This window comes from Zingiber officinale, chromosome 3A (genome assembly GCF_018446385.1).
Source record: "Zingiber officinale cultivar Zhangliang chromosome 3A, Zo_v1.1, whole genome shotgun sequence".
In the NCBI taxonomy this organism is placed as follows: domain Eukaryota; kingdom Viridiplantae; phylum Streptophyta; class Magnoliopsida; order Zingiberales; family Zingiberaceae; genus Zingiber; species Zingiber officinale.
The window spans coordinates 84,350,186-84,367,971 of NC_055990.1; the positions used below are offsets into that span (position 1 = coordinate 84,350,186).

At 40.2% G+C, this 17,786-nt stretch overlaps 1 long non-coding RNA gene across 1 annotated transcript; it reads left to right on the forward strand.

Moving 5' to 3' along the window:
• The first annotated feature begins 16,040 nt into the window (after positions 1–16,040).
• Positions 16,041–16,519, forward strand: LOC122053868. The gene is made up of 3 exons (XR_006132416.1): positions 16,041–16,077; positions 16,245–16,330; positions 16,462–16,519. It is a non-coding gene; the product is annotated as an uncharacterized LOC122053868 (long non-coding RNA).
• The last annotated feature ends 1,267 nt before the right edge of the window (positions 16,520–17,786 follow it).

The window sequence follows — 17,786 nt, forward strand, 5'->3', positions numbered from 1 at the left end:
TAGATCCGAGCTCTAGTTCATACATTCACCACTCTCATACTTGGCCAGTCACACCTCCGGAGTGCCTCATGGTGCAGATGGTGCGATAATGTTGTTGTATGGCTGAACTGATATTTGCACCAACTTCCAAATCTTGAGTGCACGATATCTTCAAGTTGGGACGTCTGCATCGACATCATGGATGGAATCTCTTGTTCTTGAACTTTAACCGTGCCCAATTGTTGCTCGTGTGTGTAAATCACTTGTCTCTATCTGAAATAATGTACGTTGGGACTCCATGAAGTCCGGCGATCTCCGAGAGCTAGTTTCTCCATGGAGTAGGATATCTTGATAGCTAAAATGGGCTGATTTAGTCAACCTGTCGACTATTACCGGATGGCATCAAAACCATTCGTGGTTTTGGGTAGTCCCACTATGAAGTCCATCGAGATATCCTCCCACTTCCATTCTGGAATCGTCGCTGATGTTCTTCCTTGACCCTCTGACAGGTGAGGCAGATGCTAACATATCTGGCGATGTCTCGCTTCATCCCGGGCCACCAAAAATGTTTCTTCGGGTCTTGATACATTTTGGTGGAACCTGGATGCATCGCATAGGAGTCCTGTGAGCCTCATCTAAAATCTGTCTCCGTAGCTCCTCCTGGTCACCGAAATACAACACCCCGCTATCGGACACTCTGAATTCTCTACTTTCTGATTCTGCTAGCCCTTGCTTGATCTTCTGAATTTCAGGTCCTGCTCCTGAGTTGTTGAATGTCACCAAGCAAGGTAGACTCTAAGGTCATAGTAGAGAGCTGTCCAGCGATGAGTTCGAGACGAAATCTCGATCTCATACAGAGGCGGTGACATGTGAGATAATAAGGTAGCCTGGATTTTTACGCTAAGTGCATGCTACCTTATTGGCTTTCACTGGATGGTAGAGGATGTCTACATCATAGTCCTTGACAAGCTCAAGCCATCTGCGCTGTCGCATACTTCAGACTCTGATGATCTGTATACACTCTGCACTGAGCTCCATATAAGTAATGTCTCCAAATTTTGAGAGCGAACACTACTGCTGCAAGCTCAAGGTCATGAGTAGGGTAATTCTTCTCATAATCCTTGAGTTGTCTGGAGGCATAGGCGATCACCTTGCCGTTTTGCATCAATACTGCTCCTAGTCCCAACTTAGAGGCATCACTATAGATGTCAAAGCTGCTGGTGTTGTCTGGTAGAGCTAAAATGGGAGCACTGGTCAATCTCCTTTTTAGCTCGCTGAAGCTGTTCTCACAGTTCTCTGTCCACTGAAATTTTCTATTCTTTCTGGTAAGAGCTGTCAGTGGGGAGGCTATCCTGGAGAAGTCCTCTACAAACTTTTTGTAATATCCTGCTAATCCCCGAAAGCTCTTGATTTCGCTGACGTTCTTAGGTCTCTTCCAGTTACTTACTGCTTCTATCTTGCTGGGATCTACCATAATACCATCCTTTGAGATGATGTGACCCAGGAAGGACACCTGATCTAGCCAAAATTCACATTTCGTGAACTTGGCGTATAGCTGGTTCTGCTGAAGGGTCTGCAATACTAGTTTCAGGTGCTCTGAATGTTCTTCCTGAGTTCCTGAATAGATAAGAATGTCATCGATAAACACAATAACAAACTTATCTAAATACTCCCTGAATACTCTGTTCATGAGATCCATGAATGTGGCTGGAGCATTGGTCACACCAAAGGGCATGACCACGAACTCGTAGTGTCCGTATCTGGTTCTGAATGCTGTCTTGGGTATATCGCCTTCTTTGACCTTAACCTGATGATAACCTGATCTGAGATCTATCTTAGAGAACACTGTTGCTCCCTTCAGCTGGTCGAACAGGTCATCGATTCTGGGAAGGGGATACCTGTTCTTGATTGTGACTTGGTTCAATGATCTGTAGTCTATGCACAGTCGCATGCTTCCATCCTTCTTCTTCACGAACAATACAGGTGCTCCCCATGGTGAGTGACTCGGGCGTATGAAACCCATGTCCAGCAGTTCCTGTAGTTGCTCCTGAAGTTCCTTCAGTTCTGCTGGAGCCATGCGATAAGGCGCTTTGGAGATAGGATTTGTACCGGGAATGAGCTCTATCTCAAAGTCAATCTCCCTGTCTGGTGCTAGGCCTGGTAACTCTTCAGGGAAGACTGCTGGGTAGTCACATACAACTCGGACCTCTGCTAGCTGTTGGCCCTTGTCCTGGCTGGTATTGACTACATGTGCTAGGTACCCCGTATATCCCGAATCCATCAACTTCTGTGCCTTCATTCTTTGAGAGAAATTTTCAGCTTTTCTCTTTGGTTCTCCGTGGTATTCAATGTATTTACAGGGTTGGAATCGACTTTGTTCTGACACTCTATGAAGCACCGTATCGATCGAAAGTCCATTCAAGGATAGCGTCATAGTCGGTCATTTCTAAGATCAGATCACAAAAGAGTTCCATGTCGCTATAATGACGCCTTTGCGAGCGTGCGTGGATGCCATGACCTCTCCGAAGGTAGTGCCGTCTGAGTACCTCTGAGGGTATTTCTAATTTCTCGGAGAACACCCCGGCTATGTATGAATGGGTTGCCCCAGTATCAAATAGAACAGTAGCACTATCTTGAAAATGCTAATCGACCTGTGACAACTGTCGAGGCATTGGCTACGTCCTCTCCGGTGAGTGAGTAGATCCTCGCATTCGCCATAGGGGGCTTCTAATGCCTGGTGATATGTGGACCCTCTAGGCGGCCGATATAACGGTGGTGGCCTACATCTTGAATCTGCTGTGGTGAGGAAGGGTCTTGTTCGAGACCTTTGCTTGGCATGCCCTTCTTGTCCACATTCAAAGCATCCTCGTGTGCCCTTGCGACAAACCCCTGGGTGGAATTTCCCACAAGTGGTACACTTTGGATAACTGGGTCGCTTGCTAGATGGTCCTCCTTTTGAGTCACTCCCTGATTTGCGCTTGCTGTTGGAGTTCCTTTTCCAGTTAGAGCTGTGACCTTGCTGTTTCTAAATGTGAGAGTTTCCTTGGCCTTTGGACTCTGAAGAGACTTGCTTCTGCTGCTTTATGCTATTCTGGTAATGCTTTGTGGTCAAGGCACTGCTCACTAACTCCTCTGTGGTTTGTGGCCTATGTATGCCACCAGCCACGTTCACTGCTATCTCTGGCCTCAACATCTTGAGCATCAACCTGATCCGTTACTTTTCTGTGCTGACTAGCTCTGGGCACAGACGAGCCAACCTGTTGAATTTCTTCACGGCGTCCTCAACTGATAGGTTGCCCTGACGAAACTCAGTGAACTAGTCATAGTGGCGGTTTGTAACCCGTATATGAAAGAATTCTTCGAAGAATTCCTTCTCGAAGTCAGCCCATGTCATCTGGTTCACTGAGCGCTTCGTTCTAATTCTTTCCCACCACATGCGTGCGTCTCCTGTCAGGCAGAAGGAGGCACACTTCACCTTCTCGTGTTCTGGCCAGTCCAGAAGCTCCATCGTGCTCTCCAATGTTTTGAACCAGGCTTGTGCATCCCATGGTTCACTAGTGCCTGAGAAGTTCTCTGGCTTGACTCGCTGCCACTGGATCAGATAGGCTTCCTTTCTTGGCTCAGCTGCTGGGACTGCTGGTGCTGGTACTGGTGCTGGTGCTGTAGGCTGAGCTGGTGGAACTTCTAAGACCACCGGAGTCGTCAGATTCGGTTCCGGGGTGACTGTGGGGGTACTCTGCTGATTAGCCTTTAAGGTGGCTATTTCCTGTTGCTGTTCAGCTAGCTGCTGCTGCAACTGAGCCACTAGTGCTGTAAGGTCTGCCTCTTGCTGGGGCTCAGTAGCTAGCGCCCTCCTAGCTGGGCGTACTCGTGCCATTTCTAAAGACATAGAGAACATAACATAACTAAGGTAATTGCAGTTATATAACTACTGATATCATGTTAAAAGACTAGCACAGACTAACAGGCAATAGACATATAAACATGAACTGTAACTAGAAAGCAAGAAACAATAAAGAGAGTAGAGGTATCCTTACTTGGAAGCTGCAGGTACAATGCTGATGTGTGTGTAGGAAGTATGGAACTTGGCTCTGATACCACTCTGTAACGACCCGCCTTCTACTGACTAGGCTGTAGGCGAATCGCTACAGTTAATGCTAAACTACACTGTGCGGAAAACTGATCTAATTTGAGTTTTGCTAATTATCTGATTAATGTTAACCCTGACACTAACATTCCGAGTGTACCTTGGAGTTGTACACATGCTAGGGGAGGTATTTACAACTGGTAACACCCTCCGGATCGATCCACAGACCGATCTGCTGATACTGGTACGGTTACAAGACCTTGGATCGGTCGGCTGTCCGATCCCGAAGCTACATCGCTTCTGTCCCCAGCTGGATCGGTCTACCAACCGATCCAGGTATGTCTGGATCGGTCGGCTGACCAATCCAGGCACTTGGAAATCGGGGACTCGCTATTGTGTTGTACTGGATCGGTCGGCTGACCGATCCAAGTACCTGGAAATCCGGGGACTCGCTACTGTATTGTACTGGATCGGTCGGCTGACCGATCCAGGAAGATACAGTAGCATACTGTATCTGGCTGGATCGGTCGGCTGACCGATCCAGTGACACAGCCAGGCCCTGATCGGTCGGGAGACCGATCAGAGTCTGATTTCACCCGGGGAACTCTGATTTCAGCACTTTCGCGTGCCAAAACCCCACATAACATTTAACTAATGCATCATAAACTATTCTAACAACAAGTAATAACATTCTAACGACATAAACTAGTAATCTAACTTAACATATGGCATAGTTTAGGAATTCATGGCAACACACAACTAAAAGTGCCTAGAACATGAAAACCAAAACCAATAAATAAAATGCTAAAGTAAATGCTAAAGAGTCTAATGCTCAATTTGCTACGTCCCCTAAGGACCTTTGATTCCAGCTCCTACACACATCCTCATCTGCATTGACCTCCAGCCTCCACTGCTAGTTCACTTTTCCTTTACCTTTATCTGCAGTATAAGAAAAGTAGTATCTGTAAGCAAACAAGCTTAGTAAGACACCATCTACCTCACAAAAACATGCGACGATGCAAGATGATTTTTAAAGCATGCTATTTGAAATAATCTGACTAGGCTAAAACATATAAACATGGCATATGATCATACAAGCATAGCAATCAAGAACTGAACATGAGCTATCATAATGTGTAAGCAAGGAAGAGCTAAACTGGTACTGAATTCAAACTCAACTAACATAACTGATTTATATGAGTTTTGAAAACTAATACATAGTAAGTGAAAATACATAATCATGCTGTTTGGGCCCGGCAACTGTACTTGCTGTGCGCGCATCCCTGACTAGACCCGGGTTTGCAAGTCCCGAATTTAGTAGGGTTAACTAGGTTATCTAAACCTAGGGACGACTGTGGGAGTCCAACCCAATGGATATCTGATCCAGTACAGTGCCACTGAAAATAAAATACTGAAATAGCTAATACTTGCTTATTATATTGTTTCTAGGTTATCTGAACCTAGAGCTAGGTTATCTAAACCTAGAGGCGACTGTGGGAGCCCACCCATTGGATATCTGATCCATATAAACTGTAATAAACTAAGAATACTGAATAGATACTTCTAATGTATCTAACTAAGCTGTTGGAGATGCATAGGGTGCATTTTACTAAACTAGCTATTTTATCGAACACTTAGTGTGCCCTAACTCTCCTCTCTATTAGGGAGACCACCTCTAGGCACCCGACAACGTCTAACCTCCTATCTGAAGAGAGAAAGCGTGTCTAGCCCATCTAGAGGTGTTCAACTAAATCCCCAATCTGCGAAGAGAATTAAATACACCCTAGATATCGATAAAAATCTGCATACATCCTAACTAAATCATAAAAACTCAATCGGAAGCTATTATACTGCAGGTGAGGGGTTTCTTACCTCTTGTTCGTAATTTCTTACGATTCTATTCGCTAGAATTCTGGTGGAGATGACCTCCTCGACGATCCGATCACGTCTTCGCGTTCTTCTCGCGGAGAAGAACCTCTTTCGTGTTGGAGTCGTCGCCGGAAGGTGTCTTTGGGGCCTAGCCTTGGTGCGCCGAGAGAAAGGGGAGGAAGAGAGGTTGGCGTCGATGAGGGTTTTAGAGAAGAAAAGTGGCGTGAGGTGAGGAGGTGCCGAACCAAACTCTAAAATAAACCAAACCCTCTTTAAGTTCTTAATTTATATTAAGTGGTTTAATGAACCCAACTCTAATATAAATATATTTGGTTCTCCTTTCTTTCAGCACGGCCCTGCTGGGTTCACTGGTTTCTAACATTATCCGCAAACCATAGGTCTCGGGTTCGATTCCCGCCTAAGCTATTTTGCGGTTCTATTTATTTTTGCTGCTTCCGCTACTCGGAAAATTCCGAAAAAATATCTAAAAATTCCAGAAAAATCGTAGAATAATTCTAAAATAAATTCGGGAATTTTTTTGGGCTTTACATAAATGACAAGCGCTTATCCCAGCTCCATAAGGATGGTTTGCTGGACTCATTTGATTTTGAATCATATGAGATATGCGAGTCATGCCTACGAGGCAAGATGACCAAGACTCCTTTTAGTGGGCATAGCGAGAGAGCGACTGATTTGTTAGGACTCATACATAGTGATGTATGTGGCCCTTTCAATGTCGCTGCTAGAGGCAGTTATAGGTACTTCATCACATTTACTGATGACTTCAGTAGATACGGTTATGTGTACTTAATGACACATAAGTCCGAATCCTTTAAAAAGTTCAAAGAATTCAAGAATGAAGTACAGAACCAGCTTGGCAAGAGTATTAAGATACTTCGATCCGATCGAGGTGGAGAATACCTTAGCCGTGAGTTCCGTGACTATCTAGCTGAGTGTGAGATTCTATCCCAACTCACTCCTCCTGGAACACCACAGTGGAATGGTGTATCCGAACGGAGGAATCGTACCTTATTAGATATGGTACGATCTATGATGAGTCACACAGATCTTCCGACATATCTATGGGGATATGCTCTAGACACGGCAGCTTTCATTCTCAACCGAGTTCCATCCAAGGCCGTGATAAAGACACCATATAGGATATGGACTGGGAGAGATGCCCAGGTGTCTTTTATGAGGATTTGGGGTTGTGAGGCTTACGTACGACGTCAAGTCTCAGACAAATTAGGACCCAAATCCGACAAGTGCTATTTCATCGGATATCCCAAGGAAACTAAGGGATATTACTTCTACATTCCCAGTCAGCACAAGGTAGTTGTGGCAAAGACTGGGGTCTTTCTAGAAAGGGACTTTGTTTCTAGAAAGACTAGTGGGAGCGCGTTCGATCTTGAAGAAGTTCAAGATGCGAACAATAGCACTGATGCCTCGATGGAAATTGAACTGGAACCATAAAGTGTTGTGGATGATGTTGTTCCACAAGGAGTTGAGGAACAACAACCAGTTCAAGTAGACATTCCTCTTCGCAGGTCTGATAGGGTGCGTCGTCAGCCTGAGAGATACTCATTTCTCTTGTCTGACCATGATGACGTTATGCTTATAGAGGATGAGCCTACCACCTATCAGGAAGCTGTGATGAGACCAGATTCCGTGAAATGGCTAGAGGCCATGAGATCCGAAATGGAATCCATGTACACCAACCAAGTATGGACTTTGGTTGATCCACCTGAAGAGGTAAAACCCTTTGGGTGTAAGTGGGTCTTTAAGAGAAAGACTGACATGGATGGACTTATCTATAAGGGTCGCTTAGTAGCTAAAGGTTTCAAGCAGATTCATGGTATTGACTATGATGAAACCTTTTCTCCAGTAGCGATGTTTAAGTCTATTCGGATCATGCTTGCTATTGCAGCCTACCATGACTATGAGATATGACAGATGGATGTCAAAACCGCGTTTCTGAATGGAAACCTACTCGAGGATGTGTACATGACACAACCTGAGGGTTTTGTAGATCCACAGCATACTAGCAGAGTATGCAAGCTGCATAGGTCCATTTATGGACTAAAGCAAGCTTCTCGGAGCTGGAATCTTCGATTCGATGATGTAATCAAACAGTTTGGTTTCATCAAGAATGAAGATGAACCTTGTGTCTACAAGAAGGTTGTAGGGGATATAGTTGTCTTCCTCATATTGTATGTGGATGACATACTACTCATTCGGAAAGACATCCCTTTGCTACAGTCTGTCAAGACTTGTCGAAGGACTTGTTTCTCAATGAAGGACTTAGGTGAGACATCCCGCATTCTAGGCATACAGATCTATAGAGATAGATCTAAGAGATTGCTTGGCCTAAGTTTGAGTACATACATTGACAAGGTACTCCTTCGGTTTGCCATGCAGAACTCCAAGAAGGGATTTCTGCCGATGTCACATGGCGTGAGTCTTTCGAAGACTCAAGGTCTCTCTTCTAGAGAGGAGAGAGACCGCATGGATCAGATCCCTTATGCCTCAGCCATAGGATCGATCATGTACGCCATGCTATGTACTCGACCTGATGTCTCGTATGCTTTGAGCATGACGAGCAGATACCAGTCAGATCCAGGTGAAAGTCACTGGATAGCGGTCAAGAATATTCTTAAGTACTTAAGAAGGACTAAAGAATATTTCTTGATATATGGAGGCAATGATGAGCTAGCTGTAAAGGGTTACAGTGATGCTAGCTTCCAGACCGACCAGGATGACTATAGATCGCAGTCGGGGTTCGTATTTTACATTAATGGTGGTGCTGTCAGCTGGAAGAGTTCGAAGCAGGATACAGTAGCTGATTCTACAACAGAAGCCGAGTACATTGCTGCATCAGAGGCAGCAAAGGAGGCAGTTTGGATCCGCAAGTTCATCACTGAACTTGGGGTGGTTCCTAGCATCGCTGACCCAGTTGAGCTCTATTGTGACAACAATGGAGCTATAGCACAGGCGAAGGAACCTCGCTCACACCAGCGGACCAAGCACATACTACGGCGCTTCCATCTCATTCGAGAGATTATCGATATGTGAAGATTTGCAGAGTACCTACAGAGGCTAACATCGCAGATCCCTTGACCAAGGCTTTGGCACAGAGAAAGCATGATGGTCACACTAGGTCATTAGGCCTTAGAGCCTATACTGATTGGCACTAGTGCTAGTGGGAGATTGTTAGTTAGAGCCCTAGAGCCAATCATTTGATGATTGTATGGACTCATGTATATCATATTTTGTATATTAATAAAGGCATTGGTTTTTGGTTATTATGCTTATTTGTATTAGTGTCAGATAAAATAAGTATAGTAACGTCCTTGAGTAGAACGTTCATACCTATATCAATCGATTAGTTGAATCGATAGTGAGATGATATAGGGAACACTACTCTAAATCATTCCTAGTCGAGTATTAACATTCAGGGACAATGTTAATACAATAAGACTAGCATGTAGGTCAGCTCGATGACTTGATCTCACAAGTCATGGATATAGAGATATCAAGCTGACATATGGGTATGCATTAGAGAATGTATACTGAATGACCCGCCATGAGAAAGTATCATGGATCGTTATATGAGTGTCATATACTTTCTCATGTGGCTATTAGTATGACTATTAGTCCTTAGACCTGAAGTCACCATGGATCCCTACATAAGGAGTTATGTACTTTAGTTTCATCAAACGTACCCGTAACTGGGAGGACTATAAAGGCGATTATTGGGTATATAACAAATTATGCAGAGGGATGTGAGTGATGTAGATGAGATCTATCCCTCCTATATGACGGAGACATCGATATTCTTGATAGAGTGAGACCACGAAGTGTATGACCATACCCAAATGAGTCAATATGAGATATTGAGCTCATTTGATTGAGTGAGTCTACTCGGAGTTCAAGATTTAGATTGGTCAGAGGATGACACGGTCTATGCCTCACATTGATCAATCTAGATGTCTAGGATAGAAGGACACTTGTCACATATTGTGAGGAGTCACAATTAGTAGTCACAAGGTGATGTTGGATCTCAACATTTCTTGTAACTTGGGTAGCAATGATGTATTGCTAGATGCCGCTCATTGCTTATGTTTCTAAAAGAGTTTATAACATTGCCAACGTTACAAGAACCTATTGGGTCACACACAAAGAACATGTGCATGGAGATTAGGTTCATATGATGAACCAATAGGATTAGATTCATATGATGAATCAAAGATTGTGTTCAAATTAGACTTATTGAGTTAGACTCAATTAGATTCAATTGTTGAATTAGTCTAATTTAAATTTGATTCATGAGTCAATTTATATTAATGAATTGAGATTCATTAAATTAAATTGACTTGAATCAAAGGTTGGATTTAACTCAACAAGGAAGAAAATTTGTCATGTTTGACTTGACCAAATGGAAGTTGAAACATCAAGTTTGACTTGATGTCTTGCCACATCATCATGAAGGTTGACTCATCCTACTTGGTATGACCAATCTAGCCACATCATTAGCCACATCATCTCCTCATTTAATGGTGTGCCACCTCATGGAGGTTACACACCAAATGCATTAATGTGGCCGGCCACATTAATGTGGGAGTTACACTAGTGTGGCCGGCCACACTAAAGGAAAAATGGGTTTTGTCTTGTGGCAAATTAATTGTGGTAAATGCTTCTTCTTCCTTGGGTGCTTCTTCCTCTCTCAACCTTGCTGATGGTCGTGGGTTTCATGGAGAAAAAGAGGAGTGTGAGTTAAATCCAAAGCCTAAGGGAAGGTGAAGGTCACAAAGGAGGGAACCAAGAGGTGTACATGTGTTTCCTCTTCTATATTCTCTCCTTTCTCACCTTTTTAGATCCAATCCGAGAGCCCTAGAAAGTGCTAGCACACTTGTGGGTTCTCCTCTCCATCTTTGAGTGGTAGAAGACCACTCCTTGTTCGTGTGGATACCGCTAGAGGACCGTTCGCTTGACGGTCTCAAGATCCGGCTACCTTTGGACGTTGCGGGATTGCGAAGGGCACGCATCAAGGGTAAATGTTTTTCCCTCGTAGATCTAAGAGTCGATCGTGTTTTAAACTCGTACTCGTATTTTTCGTTCGGTTTTACCTTGCACGAGATCCGTGGCTTGGGCGATTCGGGATTTCCGCGACGCGAAATGCGGTTTTCGCGGCCCGAAAAACCCAACACAATCAACCATATAACTATATAAACAGGAACATAAACATGAACCTAACGTGAACAAAATATGAACATATACATAACAAAAACATAAACACAGCATATGCATGAACACGACTTGAACATATTTGCATGTGTACTTATAAACCTATTGTTGTGGTGACCTAGTTGCACATAGCAGTACCGTAACATAAGTTGTTGATTAATTACTTCTTTATAGAAATTGTTTTCATGCTCGTAAACACCCATAGCACCTTATTGTATCCAACAACTAGCATACAAAATTCCGAATCATATGGATTTCGAGTTCCTACACACATGGCATACCATTCTAAATAGTGCATAACATGCATATAATTTCCATAAAACCTCCCTATCATACCAAAGCATTGAAACCGAAACCACATATGAATACCCTCTATAACCCACACATGCATATAATTTCCATTGAGTGTCTTTAACATAAGAAAGTATTGAAACCAAGCCACACATGCATACCCCTTTATAACCCACACATGCATATAAATTCCATTGAGCATCATTAACATACTAAAGTATTGAAACCGAGCCCCACATGCATACACCTTTATAACCCACACATGCATATAATTTCGATTAAGCATCATTAACGTACTAAAGTATTGAAACCGAACCACACATGCATACCCTTTTACCATAGATCACAAAAGGCGTAATTGTGTTTTGCATGCCAAAACTTGAACCAAGAATTAAATTTTCATGGAAGCAACTAGAAAAAAGGAGAAGGCAAGCAAGCAGGGGCAATTTTTCATCAACGGTATCAAACCATACCTCCATAGGTTATATGCAAAAATTAATATGTGGTATACATATAATTTAATTAATGCATCAAAAGTGCTAGGATCCTAATTCCACAAAATTATAGAACTAACTAGAGCATTAAATAAGGTAAACATGCCTTCAATTTCTCCTTTCTTTGTCATCTTATGCAACTTTAGGACCGGTGGAGAATAATGGAAAGGGTGGAACTTCTTAGGACAGACGGCCAAAATCCCCTAGAACTTTTGAAGATAGAGTTTTAAAGAGGTGGAGGCATAGGACTTTATCTAAATTCTATCAATTCCGTTATATAAATTTTATTTTAATCAGTCTTTATAAAAAATCCATATCCATATCTATATATTTATATAATTCCTATAACGCGTTATTTTGATGCTATTCTTTTATATATTATATATAGGGAATATAATATCTAAATTATATATCAAAATGTTACATTTCTTATATAATCTATATTATATATTTTATATATAATATGTCAATTATTATTACTATTATTTTTTTAATGAATAATCTATATGAAAATTTTATATATTTATATTCTATTATTTGATTCATCTAAATTTCTTAATGATAGATTAACTTAATTAAATAAATTCCTAATTAAATCAAGTGAACCCCCTTTAATTAAACCATTGTGTTTGTCTTATCTACTTTTTTGGAAGATATGTTTGTCTTATCTACTTTGTCTTATGTACTAGTCACTATTCCAAAGGCTAGTAGCCGCCCGTGATTTACCTCCTCCGTGTTGGCCTTGGGACGGGTTGGTAGGGGCGCTGGGGGCAAGCGTATTCGTCTTTTGCCATCATTATGTTTCCGGATACTACTCCTTTGGTCTTCCTTTCTTTAATCTAATGGTTCAAAATTGACCATTCATCTTCCTCGATGAACTTGAGTTCACCCAATGAGTCTAACTCATTGAACCTTATTAATCCAAATTGACTCCATGAATCTAATTTGAATTAGGCGCAATCCAATAATTAGATCTAATTGAGTCTAATTTGGATTAGATTTAATCCAATGATCCATCATATGAACCCATCTCCAAATCAACTAGTTCTTTGTGTGTGACCCAATAGGTTCTCGTAATGTTGGTAATGTATCCAAATCAACATTTTAGATACATAAACAATGAGTGGCATCTAGCAAGGCATCATTACTTCCCAAGTGACGAGAATGTCGAGATCCAACCTTTCCATGACTATTATCTTGTATGACTTGGTCTTTCAATCCTTGATATCTAGATTGATCAGTGAGGCATAAACTGTGTTATCCTCTTATTAATCTTTGTGTTTTTTGATCTCTAAGTAGACACACTCAATTAAATAAGCTCAATATCTCAAATTAACTCATTTAAGCATGACCATACTTTTTTATGTCCTACTAATCAAAGGGGCCCACAGATATCACTTCCGTTGTATAGAAAGGATAGATCCCATCTACATCACTCACATTCCTCAGCATAAATTGTTGCATACCCAGTGATCGACTTTATAATCCACCCTGTTACAGGTGACGTTTGCCGATACCAAAGTATACAATCCCTTATGTAGGGAACCGTAGTGACTTCACGTCTAAGGACTATTCATACCAATATTCACATGAGAATGTTTATGACACTCATATAATGATCCATGAAATATTCTCATGGCAGGTCATTCAGTATATATTCTCTAATATATACCCATATATCAAATTAATATCTCATATCCATGACTTGTGAGATTAAGTCATCTGTTGACCTACATGTTAGTCTCAACGTATTAATATTATCCTTGCATATTAATGTCTGACTAGGAATAGTTAAGAGTAATATTCTGTGTATATCTATAATATATCACTGTTAATTCAACCAATTGATATGTTGTAGATTAGAGCCTCCTACTCTAGGATTTTATTATACTTATTCATTCGACATGAAATTGAAATAAATATAATAACCAACATTATCTTTTATTAATAAAGAAATATGATACAAAAGCAGTCCTATACAATCATCGCATAATTGGTACTAGGACTAATACTAACACATACCAACTCATCTCTCTTTTACTCTCTTTCTCTCTCTCTTAATCTCTTACCTTCAAGCTCTCAACCAACCTTCGATTGTCTAGATAATTCACTGTGCAAAGTTACATAGTACTTAATCAATAGTTCCTATGGGATTGATATGTTTTTTACTTGACGACAACTGAGCACTTATGAATTGTACACATCAACTTTTTAATACCATTATCGGGAGATGTTTCTTATTAACATTAGATCATTAGCATATGAATTGCTCTAGATATTTTTCTTTTTAATATTCAATTTTTTCTTATTTTTATTATCTATTTTCATTCTTGTGCTTAATTCTGCATTTATTTTTTATTAAAATCAAAACACAAAAACTAGTTGAGTGCCTTGATATTTTATATCTCCTATATTCATGTGCTATGTGATGATTATGTTGGGATATCGCCGATGCGATGTGTGATAAAAACACAATTCGTAAATATGTACAATGGAAGAATTAACGATAAATAAACTAATTTATTGCATCACATAAACACCACACACATATAAGATATAATCACACAAAAAAGATCATAAAATAAAATGAAATCGAATAATAATTATTCTAGGTATACCTTATGGATGACCGGTAACAAGAAGGGCATCAACCTTTTGTGACATTATCGAACCTCACCTCTATTCGTATCCACGCTGAGCTCTTCAAGACAACTCCAAGAGAGCAAGCTTCACCTTCAGAAGGTACTAGATACAAGTGAAGGAGAAGGATCAAGAAGAGGAAGAAGAAGCAAAAGGAAGATCTTCTTCCTTTGGGTGGTTCACGGTAACAAGAGGAGACCCTCTTCTTGTGGTCAATGACAAGAGAGAGGGGAGGGAGAGAGAGGTATTGGGTTTAGATGTTCAAAACCTAATCAATCCAATAATGAATTTGTATATTAATTCTCTTTTAACTATCTCAATATATGGTTCCCTTTAATTAGTTGGATTAGAAAGCCCAAATCCAACTCATTATGCCTTAACTAAAAGTTAGCCCATTGGTTTGGTTCACAACTAAATCAAGTTGGTTCATGGCAAAACCAAATTGGTTCATGATTAAACTAAATAGGGTCCAATTTTTTCATAAGAGATGTGGCCCATCCGTGCTTCTTTTTCGATAAATATTTGCATATTTGTCTTATGTATAGTTCAACCAAACAATAAACATTTATCTCTTAATATGATAGTCCTATTTTCTAACTTGTTTTACATTTTTTAGAGACTCATAGTGTGTGTGACCCAATAGGTTCCTAGTTTATCTTAGTTGTCCATAATTAACTACTTAATTATGGAATGATCATGAGTGATACCTAGTAGTACATCATGATCCCTAATTAACTGAAAAATCATAGTTGATCTTAGAATTAATTTTGAACCCTTCAATAGTTACAGTGAGTTATGCCTCATTCCTTTCACTCATCTTATATCCACTTAGTTTAAGACATGGTCTATTTGTCTTCCCCTACTAGGCTGACTATGTCACACTTAGCCCAATAATGCTTCCTCATTTATGAATTCAAATTACTTATATATGTGTATAAGAGTCCCATACTCTTAACATGTGATGCATTTGGTCAAAGACTTTCACTACAACAAAAGCGTTAAAAGACAACACCTCAAAGACAACAGTTTTAAGAGAAACCGTTGTGAATTTGATCAAAGACAACGGTTTTTGACAAAACCGTTGTCTTTGAACTCCCATTAAATATAAAAGACAACGGTTTTGTGAAAACTATTGTCATTGAGTGATTTTTTTTTAAAGCAACAACACTTTTTACAACGGTTTTCTAAACCGTTGTCTTTAAGCGCGTTTTTAGGGGCTACGACAACAGTTTTGATAAAACCGTTGTATTTGATTTTGGTATTTCCCCCCTCGCGCACAGTTTTACTTTCCCTCTCTCCGAATATCTTTTCGGCGCTGTGTTTTCTCCTTCACATTCCCGAACCCTAGCTATTTTTCCTTTTCCTCTCCATCGAGCCAGCAAGAAAGGGTTGTTCTGGACTCTCTCACTTGCGGCTCTTTTTAAAGCACACCTCCGTAGCAAGAGGATTTGGCCGGGAACTTTTGGCAGCATTGTAAGTGAAAGACTTTTTTTCCCCTGAGATCTGAAAAGTTGATCTTCTCAGATCTCATTCATGAACACTTGTTCCAGTGATCATCATCCTTTCTCTGACAATTGCTATGCCTGCTTATGTTTACCTTTCTATGTTGTTTTTTTTCTCTAATAATCCTTCTTGATTAGTGAAAACTGGCCCTAGCATTACCGATGCAGCCATGTGGAGGATTGCTCAGACAACTAAAGTCATAAGTGAAGGAGGCTATGAAAAGGTATTTCATAAGACTTTTGAGAAACTTCCAGGAGAGAAACTCAAGAAGTCATATGCATGCTATTTATCGACATCATCTGGCCCCGTAATGGGGGTTTTTTACCTCTCTACTGCTAACCATGCATTCTGCAGTGATAATCCTCTTTCTTACAAAGTTGGAGATCAGACTCAGTGGTCATATTACAAGGTACTTCACAACTCACTCTTCTATTTTTCACTGGTCATATCCTGCAGTGATAATTCTTTTACATGTTCTGCACTAATATTCGTTAAAAATTTCCCTTGTTAACTTTGAAATTACAATCATCTTGAGGAATTAAGCACCACATTAGTCCATTTATGCCCGTTTGTGGTTTTGTTTCTTGTGACCTAGTTCTTCGTGTTACGTGCCTTCCTTTGAAGATTAGCTGCCATTCTGTAGGTATTTGGGAAATAACTTGCTTTTAGGTGGAATTCCAATGGAAATAGGGATGCTGAAGAACCTTACTTTGTTAGATTTGAGTGTAAATAGACTCATTGGTCCTACCTCCTATGCTTGGAGAGTTAACTGCCGTCACAAAATTGTACGAAGTAATCACTGCTTGGATTTTGAACGCTAGTGAATTTGGTGGCTAATTTGCGTTAATTGGCTTCCCTTTTTCATCTCTTTTTAGAGATCTTCATTCCAATGGTTTGACTGGTAAGATACCTCCAGAACTTGGTAAGTTGAAGAATCTTGTAGAGTTACGATTAGACAGGAACAGGCTTGAGGGACAAATTCCAGGAGTTACCATGTCAAATTTCTCAGCAACTTTACATACCATGTAAGTTATATTTGTATTATTTTTTATTTATTTTCTTCAAATGCTATGGCTACTAAACTTCTGTTTCCTAGTTAAGATATTATTAAAACTTCTCCACGTCATCGACAATGTCTTTTTCCAAGGAAAATATTCTTATACATCATTTCTCACTTCATGGACATATACAACTACCCCACCTAGTAGGACAAGTTTGGTTGTTATTGTTATTTGTATGGACATATGCAACTCGAGAATAAACAATGAAAAATGACCTTATGTTTGTTTTTTAACTTAGTCGATCCAATCAATATGAACATTTCTCTTGGTAATTGTTGAAATTTTTTTACAATTAATTTTCAGTTGTCATTGGATTTTGACTGTCATCGACCCTTATGTGGAGATGGTTTATTTGTTCGATTCACTTAACAATCATAATCGTTATGAGGACTAGAAATATGTAGTGGATATGAGTACATATTTTTTTTAATTAAGCATGTAATTTATTACTCATATGTCAACTCTTGTTGTACGAAGAAGTTTGAAATTGTTCAATTCGAACAAGGAAAGGAAAGGGAAAACGAAGCCTATGTGTGAAGTTGTAAAGGTTTGTATATTATATACACACACATATGTTTACTTGTGATTAATTAAAAAATATTTAAATGTGTATTATTC